We start from the raw sequence: 20,148 nt of genomic DNA, 5'->3' as shown, positions 1-20,148 counted from the left end.
TTCACTCACAGATGATAACACCGTTTCTGAACTGGCCGGGGAACTTCGGCATGTTTATTTCGCTCGGTGCATAACGTGCACATAATCCGACTGACTCTCGTCTACCTTCCCGCTCCCGTGGCTGCTCTGTTTACTATCCCATAACTCCCTGTGTCCTTAAAGGTGTATTCCCCTAATACTGAACATCACACATACTGTATATCATACAACTAGTTATTATTTTTGGAAAATTCCATGTTCATAAGAAAAAATGGTCAAGAACCAAGCCAACTTTCCTGCACTTTATAAATGAATTTAAACAATAAAGCACCATTTTGTTTAATCTTAAAACAGAAAATCTATTAAGACTTTTAAGTTGGTAGGTGAATTTAATATGCTGCAAACAGCACAAACTCTGGCATTGTAAAATGTAATCTTTTTGTTGTTGTTATTTTTGTCTCCTTTTAATTTTTGTTTTCTATTGTCTATGTCAGTGGTACTCAAACTTGCCCTACTCAGGAGCCACATAAAAAAGGGGAGGGAAACCCCCCCCCCCCAAAAAAAGAACAAGTGTCATCTGTGCTACCAACAATGCTAGTAGAGGTATCCAAACACCCATGCATGATCCCATGCACCTGAACAAGGTTCCCTGTGCCTGAAGCAGCAAAACAGCTCCACAGCATTATGCTCCCACCACCATGTTTAACTGTGGCAACTGTGTTTTTAGGGTTGAAGGCCTCTCCCTTCCTTCGCCAAACAAAAGCACCACCCATGAGCCCAAACAGCTCAAGTTTAGTCTCATCAGTCCAAAGGACAGACTTCCAAAACTCATGCCCATGTTTCAAATGTTGACGGGCAAACTTCAGTCTGGCTCTGATGTGCCGCTGTGTGAGCAATGGAGTTTTTCTTAGACGATGACCTCGAAGCCCACCACAATGAAGAGCCCTCACAACAGTCTTCCTTGAAACATCAAGTCCAGAAGAGGACAGTTCTGCAACAATCATCTTGACAGAGATCCGGGGAATGTTGTTGACATCTCTGACTATTTTCCTCTCCAAAGTTTTTGAAATCTTGCACCTTCGACCTCGCCCAGGTTTGTTTCTACAGAATTTGTCTCCTTGTGCTTTGCAATGATGCAACGTACAGCTGTTCTAGACACGGTGAAACGCTTGGAAATGGGAGTATAGCCTTCCCCCTTAAGATGAGCATCCACTATCTTCTTTCTGAGTTCCAGGATGATTTCTTTACTTTTTGGCGTGATGAAATTACTTCTTACCAAGAATTTAAGAGTAGTCCCTCTCAATCAAGTGTTCAAGTGCCACCATCCCTGATCATTGGAGTCCCTTAAATAAAGTTCAATGCTGATTGATTGCTCAGGTGTGTTTTGAAAGCAAAAAAATCACATGGAAGGCTAATAATTTTGACCGCCTCAATTTTCACTACATTTGGTATAAAGCAAACCTGGAGATTTATTTTACATTCCAAAATGTAGTAAATAGGGGCCTTAACATTGATGAATGTTTTACTATGTAAAGTTTTATGAATGATGCAAACATTGGGCGGAATTTTAGGGAAATGTTCCATAGTTCCTTAAGGGCTAATAATTTTGACCTTAACTGTAGGTCCTCTTTTGTTCAATCTGTATATGCTTCTTTTAGGCCAACCTACAAAACAATAAAGTATCCTACCATATATATGCAGATGACATGCAAGTTTATATATCACTGACATCAGGTGACTATGGACCTATTGAATCTCTGTGCCGCTGCATTGAACAACTCAGTGACTGGATGCATCAAAATTTTCTCCAACTAAATAGGAACAAGACCGAGATAATTGTCTTTTGACCACAGAAAGAATGACAGAATGTTGGCTCTCATCTTGAGTCCCTGTCTCTCATAACTAAGAGTCAAGCAAGAAATCTTGGTGTTATCCTGGACTCAGATTTAAATTTTAACAGCCAAATCAAATCGGTAACCTCGTCAGCCTACTACCACCTAAACAATATTGCTAGAGTCAGAGACATAATGTCCAAACAAGAACTAGAAAGGCTTACCCATGCCTTCATTTCCAGTAGATTCAATTATGGCAACGGTCTGTTCACAGGTTTGTCAAAAAAAAGCTATTTGGCAACTCCAACTTATTCAGAATGCCGCTGCTAGGGTCCTAACAAAGACTAGGAAGTATGATCACATTACACTAGTCCTAAAATCCTTACACTGGTTACCAGTCACTCAGAGAATTGATTTCAAAGTATTGCTGCTTGTCTATAAATCACTTTGTGGCTCTGGGCCCAAATACATCTCTGACATGCTTGTGTCATATGAACCTTCTAGGACCCTTAGGTCATTTGGGGATGGCCTATTGGCTGTCCCAAGAGTTATAACAAAACATGGTGAGGCAGCATTTTATTATCATGCTACACAGACCTGGAATAACCTCCCAGTTGATATCAGACAAGCTGCGACCCTAACCACTTTTAAATTAAAGTTAAAAACGTTCCTATTTTGTACTGCTTACCTTGCCCTATAGCCTTTGGCTTAATTAGTTTACTTTTAAGTATTTTATCCTTTGCATTTTTCGTCTGTACTTTCACACTTTTTTTAAGATTTTTAAATGTAAAAATTGTACACCTTATACCTTTGTAATTTTGTCACTCTGTAAAGCACTTTGAATTGCCCTAGTGTATGAAATGTGCTGTACAAATAAAATTGCCTTGCCTATTCCTCTTGAAAAGATCACATATAGTCTTAGAAAAAGGCTCCAACACCTTTCTGAAAATTTGGCAGCCTTACCTACAGTACACAGGCCCATCAATGATGCCATTATAGGGATGTGATCACTTCTGGTTAGCCAGTGCAGTGTCTCTGTATTTCACTCTATGCGATGACTCTTTTCTTTACTTTTCCCATCTTCTGTTTATAGGAAGGGTGGGGAATTGCTTTGTGTGTGTGATAGTGTGTGTGTGTGTGTGTGTGTATGTGTGTGTTTTGTGTTCTATGATTGTTAAAATGGGTTTGAAAATGAAAATTTCAGTCATCCAACTCTACATCAAATGACTTCTTTCTTACTTAAATTTTATTTTTTTGACACTTTGTTTTCATTATTAAACTATGGAAATATAATTAGCAAGCTGGACATGTAGCTTGCCCAAGGACACTTGAGCTGTTTCAATCATGGGGATGTCGGAACGGCACAGTTCACAGTAATTCCGCCGCAAAATGTTTTCTTGGTTTGTTATTTTTTTCTATCAAAATGTATGACCGGGATGTGATGGCTCAACCAATTAAAGCAGACTGCGGCAGTCAGGGCAAGGTTTGTGCATTTGGTTTGGTAATATCTACCAGTATCTGCAACACACATGTCAAGGGAACTTCTCGATACCTTTCAGACAAAAAGACAAAGAGATAACGCAAGAGACTGACAAATCAGAATTGAGCAAACACATTGCTACCTTTTATTAAATACTGTAAGAATAACTTTTATAGTGGCTCCGTGTCAGTCGTTTTGCGATTTTTACAGACATCCGTTAACACCGACTCTAAACCTGAATCGTCCACCCTTTGTTAAAGTGGAAAATGCCGTTCAGAGAACATGTGGTGTGTGTGGTGACATAGTGTAGTACCTGTTCCCCAGTTATATTCCATCCATCCATCCATCCATCCATTATCCGAACCGCTTATCCTGCTCTCAGGGTCGCGGGATGCTGGAGCCTATCCCAGCAGTCACTGGGTGGCAGGCGGGGAGACACCCTGGACAGGCCGCCAGGCCATCACACACACACACACACACACACACACACACACACACACACACACACACACACACACACACACACACACACACACACACACACACACACACACACACACACACACACATTCATACCTAGGGGCAATTTAGTACGGCTGATTCGCCTGACCTCCATGTCTTTGGACTGTGGGAAGGAACCAGAGCACCCGGAGGAAACCCACACAGACACGGGGAGAACACACAATCTCCGCACAGAGGACGACCCGGGACGACCCCCAAGGTTGGACTACCCCGGGGCTCGAACCCAGAACCTTCTTGCTGTGAGGCGACCACGCGCCACCATGCTGCCCCCACTTATATTACGCACATATGAAAAAAAAAAATCACTAAAGTTCAGTTTTTACCTATTTTACATCAAAATCTTATCACCTTAACTTCCTCTAAAACAGCCAAGGTTTTGTGATTGCGCCCCCAAAGTCTGAGTGGGTGGGTAAGCCACTTTCAAACCAATATTATCATTAAACGTTTTGTGTGATCCAACCAAATCCCGAAGGATTATATCACGTCCCTCCCTATATCTTGTCCCGCTCTGATGTCCTATTTTATTTGGAAATATGTCACGTTGCAGAAGCAAGACACACTGAGCGCCGTTTCACGTCTTTAACAACACTCTGAAGTGTTTCAGGCCCAGCAAACGAAATACCATCGAATGAGGGCTGCCTGCGAAAACAGAAATTGGACAGATCGGGTGCCAAGCTTTTGATGAGCGGTTTTGTTCAATGAATATTGAATACTTCCAGAATGTTCCTCTCTCTCTCTCTCTCAATGTGCAGTTCTGTCACAGTTCCTCAACTTGACCACACACACACACACACACTGTAGTATCAGACCATCACCAAAGATTCTCAAATATAAAGTCGAACAAATGTAATATATGTACATAATGAATTTTAATATATGAAATATATGAATATGAAGTAAAAACATATATGTACATATATGTACAAACTATACGTATATGAAATCTATTAGAAATTGGAACAATTTTATATATGACATACTATAAGTCTAGCCCATAAAAATATGCAGCTATGTTTGTGTATGTATAGTACATGCTTTTACATATATGTCATATATACTTATTTATACATATAGCATATATGTTTGTATAAATGTGTAATATACAAATTACACATACATGCATAGCATATTATGTACATTATATGTGACATATATGTCACTATTATGTCAGTTTTAAAATTGATATAAAAATTTGAAATGTATACGATATATGTTTTTGCTATATGTGTGGGATGTATAAATTTCATTAAGAAAAACATGGTGTGCACATATAAGTTGAATATGTGTTACTTAAAAAAATGCATGTAAAAATAAAACACCCGTTCCTAATGTCGTTCTCATATATGTTCTTGCACTGATACTATTTATGTGAATTGCAAATACAAAAATATGTCTATAAATGAGAAAATACTTGTATTTCTATGTCTGATTAACACAGAAGTAACGTCAGAGATCTAATGTCAGAGATCTAACATAGAAAAGGGGGGAAGCACACTAGTGTCAGGGAGGTGCTGACCATGACGATAGTACACTGAATAAACTAAGACAAACCAAGCTGAGTTCAGACGCTGGTGACGGGTGAGGAGATGATCCAACTGGTTTCTGGCGTCAGGCTACCTTCTGGTGTGGCCCTGAGTATATCCTGAGCCAGGCCTCGGTGTAGCCACTTTGACCCAAACTAAACACGCCCTATTAGGCACGATTTTACAAACAACACAGCAATAATAATAATAATAATAATAAATCAATCTTATATAGCGGTTTTCTAAAACTCAAAGTCGCTTTACAATAAATGGGGTGAAACAAGACGACAGATAAACATAACACAGACATACAGGGGTGGATTGGAAGGGGGCGCTATGAGAGGGAGAAGCGGCAGCCACACACGGCGCCAGCAGTACTCTCCCACTTGGACAGATACAAAAGGGAAAGAAAAACACACATCATAAATCACAGGTGAAGTCTGAAGAGGCGAGTCCCGACCAATGACCTGAATGTGGGCAACCTGCAGCAGTGTCCGATGCGCTTGGGGAGGGAGTTGAGGGAGGGAGTTGGGGAGGGAGTTGAGGGAGGGAGCAGGTCGAGCGCTCGGGTCCCCAGCCTGCCCCAGACCGGGGGTGGACGAGAGGATGGGGGGGGGGCACGAGAAGGCAATGGAGAAAAGGTGTGTCTTGAGACGGGATTGGAAGAGTGGGAGGGATTCTGAGTCTCTAATGATTTGGGGGAGTGAGTCCCAGAGCCTGGGAGCTGCTCTGGAGAAGGCTCGGTCACCAAAGCCGCGGCGGTTGGATCTGGGGGGTAGAGAGAAGGGAGGCTGAGGTGGATCTGAGGGACCGGGAGGGTTGGTAGGGAGAGAGGAGGTCGGTGAGGTATGGGGGAGCCAGTTTGTGAAGGGCTTTATAAGTAAGAACCAGGATTTTGTAATTGATCCGGTGGGAGATGGGTTCAGTGGAGGTCTCCTAGGACTGGGGTGATGTGGTGCCAGGATTTGGTGAAAGTTAAAAGTCGGGTGGATGCGTTCTGGACCAATTGGAGTCTCTTGATAGAGCTAGCACTGATGCCATAGAGGAGTGAGCTGCAGTAATCAAGGCAATCATGAACCAGAGGATGCTTGGCTGTTGACAGGACGCACAAGGACTTGTAACATCCTCTATTGCCATTACCAGCCAGTTTTGATCAACGGCCTGTATCTGACGCAGGTGCCACAGACCTCAACCTATACTGGAAAGTGCAATGACATTTGCCAAGTGAGATACTAAACTCCGGTCAAGCGATCTTGTTACTAAGAATGTCAACACCACACATCAACTACTGTATCAATCTGGGTGTTGCAAAAGTGACAGTTCAGATGACCTACGCTGTCATAACTAGCGAAATTAGGTTTCAAATAAAAGCTTTGTATAAAAACAAAAAGAAGCCTCAAGTCACTGAGGAAAATAAAACACATTCCTGCTACAATAGATGAACACAATAAATGGTGCCCGTATGCATTCACCACGAGTAACCTTTGCAAGTTCACCATGAGTCTATTCTTTTTTCCAAAAGTTCGATAACCAACACCTACATTAGACTTAAACCCAGAGGAGAAAATGACAAACCAAAATTTTCAGCGAATGCAATCATGGAAGAGCTCGTTGCGAGAAAGAATACAAATACCCCAGTTAGTGATTATTTTGGTCTTATTTATTTATTTGATCCCCCCCCTCCCTTTTTTTCTCCCAATGTATCCGGCCAATTACCCCACTCTTCCGAGACGTCCCAGTCGCTGCCCCCCCCCCCCCCCCCGCCAAGCCGGGGAGGGCTGCAGACTACCACATGCCTCCTCCGATACATGTGGAGTCGCCAGCTGCTTCTTTTCACCTGACAGTGAGGAGTTTCACCAGGAGGACGTAGCACGTGGGAGGATCACGCTATTCTGCCCAGTTCCCCCTCCCACCCAAACAAGTGCCCTGACCGACCAGAGGAGGCGCTAGTACAGCGACCAGGACACATACCCACATCCGGCTTTCCACTTGCAGACACGGCCAATTGTGTCTGTAGGGACACCTGACAAAGCTGGAGGTAACGCGGGGATTCGAACTGGCGATCTCCATGTTGGTAGGCAACAGAATAAACCACTACGCTATCCAGACGCCCAATATTTTGGTTTTAAACCAGACACAACCAGCAAGCCGAAGGACCTAAATGAAATAATTTGCTGTCTTTGCAAATGAGTAGCGCCGGCAAAAGTTTCTAACACTTCCAATTTGCACGAGCATTAATGTGAAAGTATAATTTTACTGAAAAACAGCCTATAAGCTGCTCTTCTTCAGTTAAACAAAGTAAATCACCTTAAATTCTCTGCTAAGCAATAAGCTGTAAAGACAGGCTGAACAGTTGTCCGACATGATTTGAAAGAGTCCGATGGCGTCGGATAAGGACGCCTCCGCTTGCCGCCTCCACATGAACGAGCAGGTGGGTGCTAACGTCAGGGTGCACAACTGTCCTTACCGTTTTTGATCTAGTTCTCAAGTATGATTTATGAATTGATGTTGCTTTTCAGCACCATTTAATCAGATAGCAACCACTAAAGACAGCATAACTGTCATTTAGTCACTGCCCTGTTTTGTGAAAGACTCGTTGGAAATCAGTGGAACAAGAATGACCCAACTCCAACCGCCAGTTCCTATTCACACACGCTTTGAATTGCGCTTTACAGTTGTGGCGAATTCTACTGGAGTGTTCCTGCTGGAAGTCAGGGGGTTCATTTGCATATTACCCAAGATGCAACCGTAGAGTGTTAATGTTTTGGTTATGTAGTGGGATATTGAACGTGTTAAAAACAGGCATATCTGTTACAGATAGCGGGGATGTGGTGGAAGGCAATGGGGACGTTATTAGAGAAGTTGTATTAGACAGCATGCTGTTTCCCACCATGAGTGTAAAGAGTAGGCAAATAGGTAACCTCGGTTCGAGGCCAAGAAAATAAAAATAAGCTGAGATCAATACAAACTTGTGGCTGTTATGACTAGTTTGTCTTACGGTCATTAAAAGCTTGCTGGTGAACTCTGAAAGTTTGGCTGAGGAGTCCATTATTTGACCACGTCACATTGGTGTCAGAAGTGGGATATCTGACACTAGTGTAGCGAATTCAGGGGGCAACCACAGGAACTGCCACGGCAGGGACGCGAACCCGTATCTCCCGCGCCTGGGGGGGACATCGCTAACCGCTCGACGAGCGAGTTGGACCCTTTAGTCGAGCGGTTTAGTCCCGTGGGGGGGGCAACCACAGGAACTGCCATGGCCGGGACGCGAACCCCTATCTCCCGCGCAGCGGGAGACATCGCTAAGTCGAGCAGTTTAGTCCCGCGGTGCGGGAAATACGGGTTCGCGTCCCAGCCGCGGCAGTTCCTGTGGTCCCCCCCCCCCCAGAATTTGCTACACAGTATTTACTGAGTTGAATTCTTCAGGAGGAAGACAATTAAATAAGCAAAATAAAAGAACAAAATCATGCAACAACAAAAAAAATCACCCAAAAAAACTAACCACTTCTTGGACTTAATCGCTGATATATTTGTCCGATCGCCCAATACCGCAACACCTTCAATCACGATGCCAATGTCCTCTTGTGGATGGAGAGGATCTTCTGACTCTCTGAAGATGAAGATTGCCATGGTGGATTGCTCAAGTTCTTCTCAGCCTCATCCTTCTTAACAACCTGAATAAAGACAGCATAAAAAAAAAAATCAAATAAACTAAACTAAACAAAGAACCTTGAGAAATAAAATATAATCAACATATATATATATATATATGATATAAACAAAATATGCTCAACAATGTAAGCTAAAGTTGTCTATCACACATTTTAAGGATATTTTTTTATTTATTTAAAGTAAAGATGATAACCTTTTAAACATTTATTACACTACTCTTTGGGCAGCTTTCTCTAGATGAAACGTCTCTATTACTTTTGATAGGACTAGTAGGGCAAATAGTATAGACTTATTTTTACATTAGTTAAAACTTGGTTAATGATGAATAAAGTAAATATCTATCTATCATCAAGCTGAGTAGACATAAATAGAGTTAATCAAACAAAAACTATTAAATAGGATATTGCAATATGGATGCCATTATCAAGTTACATTTTAAGGAAAGCAAATATTTTTAATCATTTTGTATAAACTGACCAACAGGTTTCCTAAAGGTGGGTCCTCTGAGTTGGCCTTGGTGGTGCTCATTTCCTTTTATGTGACTTGGGCTCCCCTGTAATATGATAAAAGAGTTGGAGTCGTTAATGCATGCAGTGAGAGGGCTGAAGCAGCAGACCTCTGTGGGCCTACATCCACATTTGATTTTGACTGACACCGTTATCGTCATTCCCACTGGATAACCCCGGGAAAGAAGAATCTACTTCCCATTTGAGCAGACTATAATCCCTAGGGGTGTGATTTCTAAACGGGAAATATGAACATAGCTGTTGAAACTGGAAACCATCACATCCCCCTTACTGCAGCATATTCGGGGGGCAGTCCGGGAACCGCCACAGCCGGGACGCGAACCCGTGTCTCCCGCTCCGCAAGCGACAACGTTAACCAGTCGACTAAAGGGTCGGACCCGTTAGTGGAGGACCAACGTGTCTACTTATCCATGCACGTTACAATGCTGTAATTGGCAAAATAATGAGGGGTGTTTTCGTTCCTTTAAATTTTCATAGATTAGGCTAAATTATAGACGACACAGTGCATGGGTAAGTGCGTTCCCAAATGGTTCGAGGCGATTTTCCCCACGTAGTTTGTGCTACTGAATCATGCATAACGGGTAAAACGGCTGTTTTGTCAATCAAACGTACATCAAACCCTAATCTCACAAACAAACGGACATATCTGAGAGCATGACAGGTGGAATAAAAACACATGGGCTTTACCGATTTGGGAGGCTTCAGTGGCACGACTGACATTAAGTTGGCAAACCCTGCAAATTTGTGGCCTCGTTAACCGTCCTGCCTACTCCTTGTCAGGCTGAGAAGCAAGTACACACAAGCAGTGAGCTTTCGCTTTCAGGACGTAGGCACCGCTCAATAGGATGTAAGGCCCCTTAGTGTGAGAAGCAAAACACTTTGGGGGGGGGGGCAGAAAGTTGTCTGCTGGAAATGATTTGATGTCCGACCATCCGGCTGACAGCCAGGGTTTATGGAAACTCTGTGCAGCTCCCCCTCTGTGGTCGTGGAAGTATTTTCTCTATGGCCACAAAACTCCACAAAACTGTCAGTACAGGTGAGTGACACTTGACAAATGCAGTTGAGACAATAACTTATACAAGTACAGGGATGTTGCTGGTACCTAGTGGACTGAAGGCTACATATAGGTGGCTGCTGGCATATGGGCAGATTGATACAAACAGTCAATTTCCTCAGCCATCAAAATGCTACTTTATAGAAGTGATCATGTTTAACATGATAAGATTTTTTTTCAGAAAAGTTGGCAATGTAATGGCCAATGAGTCGCAATGCCAACCATTTTACGTCAAAGACAACTTATAAAGCTGGTGTTTTTCCTGGTCCATGGATGTGTTATACACTTTAAGATGCACACACACGTAGAGAACACCGTTTCAGCATCTATCTAACACAATACTATTCTGATGAAAGTCAAAGGTAGAAAATATAATGCCCAGTGAATCGCAGTCAATTCTAATCTACAGCAATGTATCATATTCTATAAGATCATCATATGTTTATAGCATGGCTGTCATGAGAATCACATTCCTCTAAAAAAATAATAATCAGAAAAACAGCCTGATTTCGGCTTTGTGGTTGATATGGATTTGCCAACTAATCCAAGAGGGTTTTAAATAGTTTATTCCGATTAAGAAGTAGGAGAATTTTCTTAACCCATAAAGGAACACTTCATCCTTCAGTTTATCACAGAGAGCAGCATAAGTCTGGACACACCTGCACTTGGAAGAGTTTGGTGAGAGCCCTGCCGATGCAACAGATGACCTCCTCAACCAGGTACGAGACCTCACCATAGCTGTGTACACCACAGCTGATCACTTTGAGGATTCCGATCTGGGCAAACTGAGAGCATACACGTTCCTGAACAACTGATCAAGGCTCTTAAAGCTACTACCCCAGAAGAGAACGCATTTCTCCTGCACCTTAGAAGGGCTGCTCTGGCAACCATCATGGACAAGAATGCACACAACGCCAATCCAGAAATTCCCTCATGCACAGAATTTGGATGGTCTCTGAACAATGGAAATGCAGTTCCGGTTGCATCTACACAGCCAGCCTGGCCTGTGTGGATGAACAAGACAATCTCATATGAACGTGTCAAAGTCTGCCAGAAGAACTGTTCCTGTGCAGAGAAGGCAGTCCCACGCTACATAAGAGTGCCGTTGCCAGGGACTGGCAACAAAAGTGCAGCAGCACACACACTGCAACAATTGAGAGCAATGACAAGCAGCAGTGACTCAGAAAATGACTAGAAAGCAAAAACTCACTCACAATAGCTGCTATGGCACTACCATGGATACCACAATTTGTTGCAACATTGGACATTTATATTCAGTGTAGGTTACGCGTTTAAAAGGACAATCCCGTTTCCTAGTTCTGGCCAAGTGAAGGATTATTTTGTGTTCAACTTCTGTTAATTCTGGGTCATATCTGCTGATGGGCAATGTCAACCTGTTGTTAATAACCAAGAAGAGAGTATTAAAGTGAAATAAATGTTTTGCCGCCAGAAATGTTTCTTTCATTATCAAAATAGGATACTTTTTCGTAAAAAACAGAGACATTTATATGCACAAATAATAGCAGGGTATTCATTTGGCAGTACAGAATTCCCAGATAAGTTTAACTCGGTTTGGTTTGACCCACAACACAAAATACCTTCAACTAAAGGGTGGCGCGGAAACCGTGGCGGCGATTTGAAATTTTCGCTGCCTGTAGCTTTCCAGCAGCTAGTTGACCAGGTTGTCCACCCAGGTTATGATCCTAGATATCATTTCTGGTGCACAACCTTTTACAACATTCCGTCTCTGTAAAACTCATTTGCTCCCTGAGTAGTTGGCACAATGCAGTCAGGCAGGTAACGTTATCCTGGCATCCGCCAAACCCAGACTCGTCCATCAGACTGCCAGAGAGAAGCGTGATTCGTCCCTCCACAGAACACCTTTCCACTGCTCCAGAGTCCAGCGGCAGCGTGCTTTCCACCACTCCATTCGACGCTTGGTATTGTGCTTCGTGATGCAAGGCTCGCATGTAGCTGCTCGGCCATGGAGACCCATTCCACGAAGCTCCCGGCGCACCGTTTTTGTGCTGCTGTTAATGCCAGAGGAAGTTTGGAACTCTGCGGTTATTGATGCGCCTCAGTACTCGTTGACCCCACTGTGTGACTTTACGTGGTCGGTCTGCTACTTCATGGCTGAGTTGCTGTTGTTCCTAAACGCTTCCACTTTTCAGTAATACCACGTACAGTTGACCGTGGAATAACTAGCAGGGAAGAAATGCCACGAACTGACTTATTGCAAAGGCGGCATCCTATGACAGTACCACACTTGAATTCACTGAGCTCTTCAGAACGACCCATTCTTTCAGAAATGTTTGTAAATGCAGACTGCATGGCTAGCTGCTTGATTTTATACACCTGTGGCAATGGGCTTGCTTGAATGAAACACCTGAATTCAATGATTAAGACGTGTGTCCCAATACCTTTGTCCATATAGTGTATCATAGACCTATTAAAATCCCCAGTAAGTTTATGCATATGCACATATACAGTATATGCTTATATTGTAGACATGTTATGTACATATATAGCCATCCCAAAACCCGTCAATATATGTCATTATATATGTAAATATAAAATACAGACATGTTTAAAATAAGAAAAACATAAGCATACAGATTTGTTGCATATCCATCCATCCATTATCCAAAACGCTTATCCTGCTCTCAGGGTCGTGGAAATGCTGGAGCCTATCCCAGCAGTCATTGCATATGTTTTTTTTAATCAACTTTCATATATAAATTAAACATTGTTAACATATGTGGTCGCAACACATATTACCATATAAAAATTAATCATTTCGATATTTTTGATATATGTACATATACAAATTTTACTAAGAGTATTTCATATATGTTATAAACTTATAAACATATCTTTATATATCCAGATGATTTATGTATGTGATAATATATCTCCTTATAGGAAACATATATGGCAACATCACTTTTAAATATAGCGGGCATAGATGTCATAGATTACATTTCCATAGGTCTAGAAAGTAACATACAAAAAAACCTTGTAAACTTGATGTGTCAGAACACAAACTAGTCTCGTATAAATTGCATTCAGGAGATAAATTTTAGTTAAAAACAAGAATGGGCAATGCAATTAAGGTAGTGAATTAATTTAATTAGAGAAATAGAGAAGGAAGAAAGAGAGCGAGCGAGCAAGAGAGAGAGGAGAGAGAGGAGAGAATTTTGGGCCAGGAACCTGTACATAGTTCAATTCCAGGGGAGAACGCGAGATCCGCATTAGTAAGAAGATAGGAAGGGTTATGATTCGGATCACTTCAGAGGCAGAATCAGAGAAAGAAAAAAAAAAGGGTGGCATGGTGGCCCAGTTAGCGCTGTCGCCTCACATCAAGAGGGTCCTGGGTTTGAAACCCCGGGGGTCATCCTCTGTGTGGAGTTTGCATGTTCTCTCCGTGTCTGCGGTGGGTTTTCTCCGGGTGCTCTAGTTTCCCCCACTATCAAAAAGACATGCATGTTAGGGTTACTACTCCTGTCTGTGCCCCTGACCGAGGCAATGGAAAGACAAACTGGAGTTGGTCCCTGGTTGCTGCACTGCGCCTGCCCACTCCTCCTAGCTACACAGCTAGGATGGGTTAAATGCAGAGAAAGAACTTCTCCATGGGGATTAATAAAGCAGGTATAAAAAAAAAACATCAGCTGTGTTGTATTGGTTGCATCATATGCTCACACAAGTTTTGTAAAATGAATGGTTAGGAATAGACGAGGTAAGGGAACAAGACTCCATGGTATATGCTATAGCAGGATGTCTGATTAACATGACATGTAATATTTATACCTACATTAGCAACTACCAAACATTTACATGCACAGTACATATAGGTACAAAGTAAAGAGAGAGAGAGAGAGAGAGAGAGAGAGAGAGAGAGAGAGAGAGAGAGAGAGAGAGAGAGAGAGAGAGAGAGAGAGAGAGAGAGAGAGAGAGATAAGAGGGATAAGTATAGGGTGAGAGTGTGCTGATGGGCAGAGGTGATGCAGCTGGTTAGTTACCCTTAGAGGACATGTCAATATCTTAACCAGCTAGACACTGATGCTGGTCTCTGGGGGCAAGTATGAGTGTGTATGGTTGTGTGTGTGTGTGTGTGTGTGTGTTTGTGACTTAGCCTACTTTTGGGGACACATTTCAGACCAAAGACAAGGTCTACCTCATCTTTTAAAAACGTGTTCATTTCAATTTCAATATCGCTAGTTGTAGTTTTTGTATTTTTTGCCTGTATGTAACTTTCTGACAAACTTGTCATAAAAATAGTCTGCAAATAATTTCAGATTGATTCAGTTTGGTTCTATACTCTGGTTCACTCTGGCCCTCCCCACAAACGCCAATTCCTGAACCCCTCCCATCTTGGTCAAGGCAGACGCCGTAAGCCTCTCATTGCCGTGGCTCTAATTGAAGCAGACAGAGAAAGTGTAATTACACGCAGATAATCTGCCCATCTGACTAATTATATTTCTCATTAGAGCCTGATAATGCTCATTACATTAACTTTCTCGAGGCCAAATGAAGAAACAATCAGACCAGAGCTGCACTCATTGGAATCGTGTGTTGGACGTTCATAATGGCACTGCTTGACGACCAGCCAGTGCATTAGTATGAAAGCACAGACACACTTTGTGGGAATTTGATGGGAGGCTTGTGAGAACCTGAATCACAGTAACCTTATTTGCCAAGTATAGCGAGTGTACAAGAATTTGTCTGTGTGATACTGATCATGGGGGGACAGCCCCAGAAACATTACTGATAGTAGCCATTGTAGAAGTCCTACTTTGGGGAATTTATCTTTTGTCTATCTTACATTAGCAATGAAAACAGAGTCCTATACAGGATCTGTGGTGGGCATCCCAGACTGGTCACCAGTCCATCTCAGGGTCCCCCGCTGATAAAAATCTTTGGGCAATTTAATATCTCCAATTCATTCAACACCAATTTCTTTGCACTGCAGAGGTAAACCCATGCCATTAATGGTGAACATATGAACTCCACACAACAAGAAAGACGATCAAACTCAGGTCTTGCTGTGAGGAAATAGTGCTAACCACTCAGCTCCCATGCTACCTCCTCTCCATGACATAAGAGCAAATTAAGATATGATAACACAAAACTCATGTGTATCCAAATTAAAATTCCACACTTGTTTTCCTTTGGGGATGGAGCACAGGTGTAGTGGTACATCAGCGAGCATGCATTAAGATTTCTATGATGGCTCCCGGAAGTCAAGATTTAGCAGCTTGCGCCAGGATACTTTAACAGATATTATGGCCCAAGACTCAAAATGGGATCCTTCAGCTAAGGGAGGACCTACTACCCACACAAAGTCACCATGTGGCCCAATGCATCCGATGCTTAACTAGACAGTTGTAGAAGCCATTGGCATCACTTTAAGAAATAGTGATGGATAACCAGTATGTGATTATACAGTAATAGTTACATGTTATTTGCATTACAGTATTTAGCCATTATTAGTGGTTTTTAAGTAGTTGAAATTTACACTAAAAGTGAATTTTAGCAGGGAGGGTCAGTGAGGGGAACCATCCTATCCTCTAGCTACTGCTGAAGTGCATTTACCCAGTGAGTAATATAGCACATGCAACAACATTATAAGCTTCAATTCATTGATTGCTGACATTATCAGCAAATCCAAAGCAACGACATTTACATATGTATCCTTGACATTCAGCTAAGAATCAGTCTTACGTGGAAGGATTCACGAGTCGAACCAGTTCCAGTTTCCAAAGTAAAGCCACAGCACCCAGGCAAAATATGTAACACTTATTCCAGTGACTGTAGAGTAATGTGAATATGACAGAGAAGTGGTAGGAGGCGGGAGATGGGTTGGGAGGGGGTCAAAAATTCTCATTTCAGAGTTGACAAGTGGTTAACGTAATACCCAAAAAAAGAACATGTCTGTCTGTACTCACTTATCTTATGGTATTAAGCCTTTATTCAGGCAGCAGCATGCGTAGGCCAAGGCCTCTCCAAAATCACAGCGTGTCCTGAGATGTTGAGAATACAGAGCTACAGCTTAAGCTCTTTTCTGATCCATGATATGTGCGCTGATATGAGGAGAATAAAAGATAGATTAAAGTCTGAGGCGCCTGTAGTAATGTCTTCAGTTAAAACCCAGTCAGCACTGCCTTTTCCTGCTATGAAAACAGACAGGAAAAACTGCCTACGATTGGTGTTTTCTTTTGCCGGGACGCTAAGGTAAGCCTGGTTTTATCAAATAATTCTGTTAAATCCATTACCTCATGTCAGTCTCAGTATCATGATGGTTTGGTACTTTTAGTCTTGGGTTGTCAGACGGACGGTTCCTTACTGACTTTACCAAAGACTGGATGGAAGACTTTTGTGTAAAGGGCCCAAACAGCATACAGGAGTACATTGAACTCTGTCCTCATTAAAAAAAAAAACTGAAAATTTGCTTAAAAGATAAGTTGTTTCTTTCATTCATTTTTCCATTTAATTCATTATTAGCAGTAATTTTCAGGGGTTTTTTTTTTTACTGTGTCTGTGAGCACCTTTTATTCAATGTTTTCGTTGTTTTTATTTGTACTAAAACTGTTTTGTGGAGGAGTTTCAATTTTGTGTGAAGCACATTAATGCCATCTTTACAAAAAGCGTTATCATTACATACTGGTGGAAAAGGTCCATACCCTCGCATACTTGTGGAGTTTTAATTGTGCTGGGAGTCATGTAACCACGTTACTATTCACTCATATGCTATACAATATGGAGTTGAGAGCTTGCCTTTAACAACCATTATAAAAGACCCATGTAACGTAGGCTTCCAGTGCTGACTCACCCCACCCGCCCCTTCTGTGAACCCCTCAGACTGGAAGTCTAAGTCAATTTTATTTGTATAGCCCATTATCACAAATTACAAATTTACCACAGGGGGCTTTACAGCAATACAACATCCTGTCTTCAGACCCTCACATGGGATAAGGAACAACTCCCTAAAAAAGCAACCCCTCCACAGGGAGAAAAATTGGGAAGAAACCTCAGGGAGAGCAACAGAGGGATCTCTCTCCCAAGATGGACAATGTGCAATGGAAGTTGTGTTTACACAATTTACAGAATAGAACATTGAAAGAGGATAGCAGAATTATAATGGAATTATACAGGGTTCCTGTAGGTTTCAACAGGTTAAATGTAAGACTTTTTAAGACCTTTTAAGACCACTTTGGATCAAATTTAAGACCTATTTCGTGGCAAAAAAGAATGAAGGAAAATTACCATGAAAGAATTAAAAAAAAGTCCTAGAATTACTTAAAAAATAAATGTATTAACATTCAACAAGAACTTCAAGTTCCATCAGAACAATTCTTTCAATGAACATGCAGTAAAAAACAACTACAGTACAGGCACCTCCTACAGATCACAGATTATGTTATGTGTGGGGGTATGAATGGAGTTTGGGGGCAGTTAGTGTGTGTTTACATCTGCCAGTCACACACTGGTCTATACGCAGCTGCACATTTTATAGAATACTGATTGTATTCTATAAAATGTACTTTGTCTGTGTGTGTGTGTCTGACAAGAGCTATTTTCTGAGTTCTTCTCCCTTGGCCACAATCTCCTTTTCAATGATCTCAAGCTCAGCCAACTTCCCCTTGTGGCCCCTCCTCAGAATATTTGACTTGGAGATGAGCAAGCCTTGCCCTCTTTCCCTTCTGCAAACCTGTCTGCATCTCTGGGCAGACCTTCAGACACCGCTAGGATGGTTTTTCCTTCTCTTTTTCAGTTAATCCAGGTGGTCCTCTGCAGCCTTTCTCTTCTGACCCTGTGCTTCCGCCTGGGACCTTGGTAACACCTCCGTGTAGAGTGACATAGTCGCACACAAGCCTGTGAGCAACAAGTGTCCTCGTGCATATTGCAAGTCGCTACCTCCTTGTTTACAGAAAAGCCTCTCTCCAGAGGCTTGACTATGGGTCAAGATGGGCAGCCTCTAGCAAAAAGCCCAGAGCTCAGGATAGGGCTTGGTGAGGAAATCACACAGAAAGATGTCCAGCCCCTTCTGCAGGGGTGAGAAGGAGAGGAACTCCTCACTTCTGCTCTCAAGGGACAAGAAACCATCAAACTGTTGGGAGAATGACATCAGCTGTAACAAAACAGATGAAAGAGAAAAGTGAAGAAAAATATATTGCTAAGTCATTACATTACATCAACGATCAGACTGGTTATGTACTGGTTATAATGGTGAACAAAATAATGGTGTTGAACTACATCAGATTTCAATGGTGTACAATTTGTAAAAGCCTATTTCAGAACTATTCCTCAAAGCAGAAACATCTCCTGTCAGCTGCTTGTCCTGCAGAAACCTTTGAACAAGCCATTACATCTGTCTCTTGCACCTGTCCAGGTCCCTGTACATTACATTGGGTTCCAGACATGTCATCTGCCTAACCGTTGGATATTTGAGGCAGCTCTTCTCCTGCACTTTGCTGACAATATTTGACAGTCCCTGCATGCAGTCCCTTCTAAACTCAAGGACGGTGAGCTCTGCACATTTGGTGCTCTGGAGAGGGGGAATAATGGGTCGTACATAGTACATAGAACTAAATGACATTTGCTGCTTACATCCTGACCGTAACTTGTAAAATGATCGTTTCATATTATCACACTACCTTCAGGACTGACTCAGCAGCCAAGCCAATGTCAATGTCTTGTGGGCGGAGCCAGTTCTTCTTGTCTGCAACATACAGTCTGACCAGTTGCAGTGTAGTGATGTCCTGGAGAAGCTCTCTCTTGATAAGGCGTCGAAGTAGACTGTCAACAAACAAACTCAAAAGTAAATGCAAGTCCCCTGTATCCACTTTTATCTAAAGTTGCATTATCATAAATCTAATTCATGAACAAAGGTTGCAAAATGTACCTATAAATTATTTTTACACATTACTTATCATAAACCCCATATCAACAACACAGTGTACAAATCAATTAGGCCTAATCAGTGGTGACAAGAGTATTGTAATGATAATGTGCAGTGCTACCCTTATAAATCAATACCTTGGTCAACTCAGCCAAGTCTTTGCAGCAGAATGGCATCACTGACTCATCTGTTTGGTACTTCTTCAAAAAGGGATTGAAGGTCCTGGCAACAGCCATATAGAACGGCAGTTTGGCCAAGATGAGTGGATCCGTCAGGGCTGCTGCAATGGTGTAAAAGGATGCTGTTCCAGTGTTTGGGAGTTTCTTGATTCTCACTGCATCCATGTACTGCAGCAGTAATGGCCAGACCGCAAGAGCCCTTTCCACCACAGGCAGGTTTTCAATCCATCGGTGGCCACAGAATGACAACGGGAAGACTGTAGATTTGGTTACAGCAGCGTAATTTTCCTTCCTTGCTGGTATATTGTGGAACAATGTGTGCATTGCCTTCAGCAGCTTGTCCAGCTGCCACATGGAGAAGCCACATTTTAAAGCGTTGTGTAATGTTTGGAGTCCACAGCCCCCCATAACAACAAGCTGAGCCCCTCCATAGTGTTCTGCATACTCTTGCTGGAAAAGTTCAAAGAAATTCCAGCTAACG

Source organism: Lampris incognitus, chromosome 6 (assembly GCF_029633865.1).
Source record: "Lampris incognitus isolate fLamInc1 chromosome 6, fLamInc1.hap2, whole genome shotgun sequence".
In the NCBI taxonomy this organism is placed as follows: Eukaryota; Metazoa; Chordata; class Actinopteri; order Lampriformes; family Lampridae; genus Lampris; species Lampris incognitus.
This window is presented reverse-complemented; position numbering follows the sequence as displayed.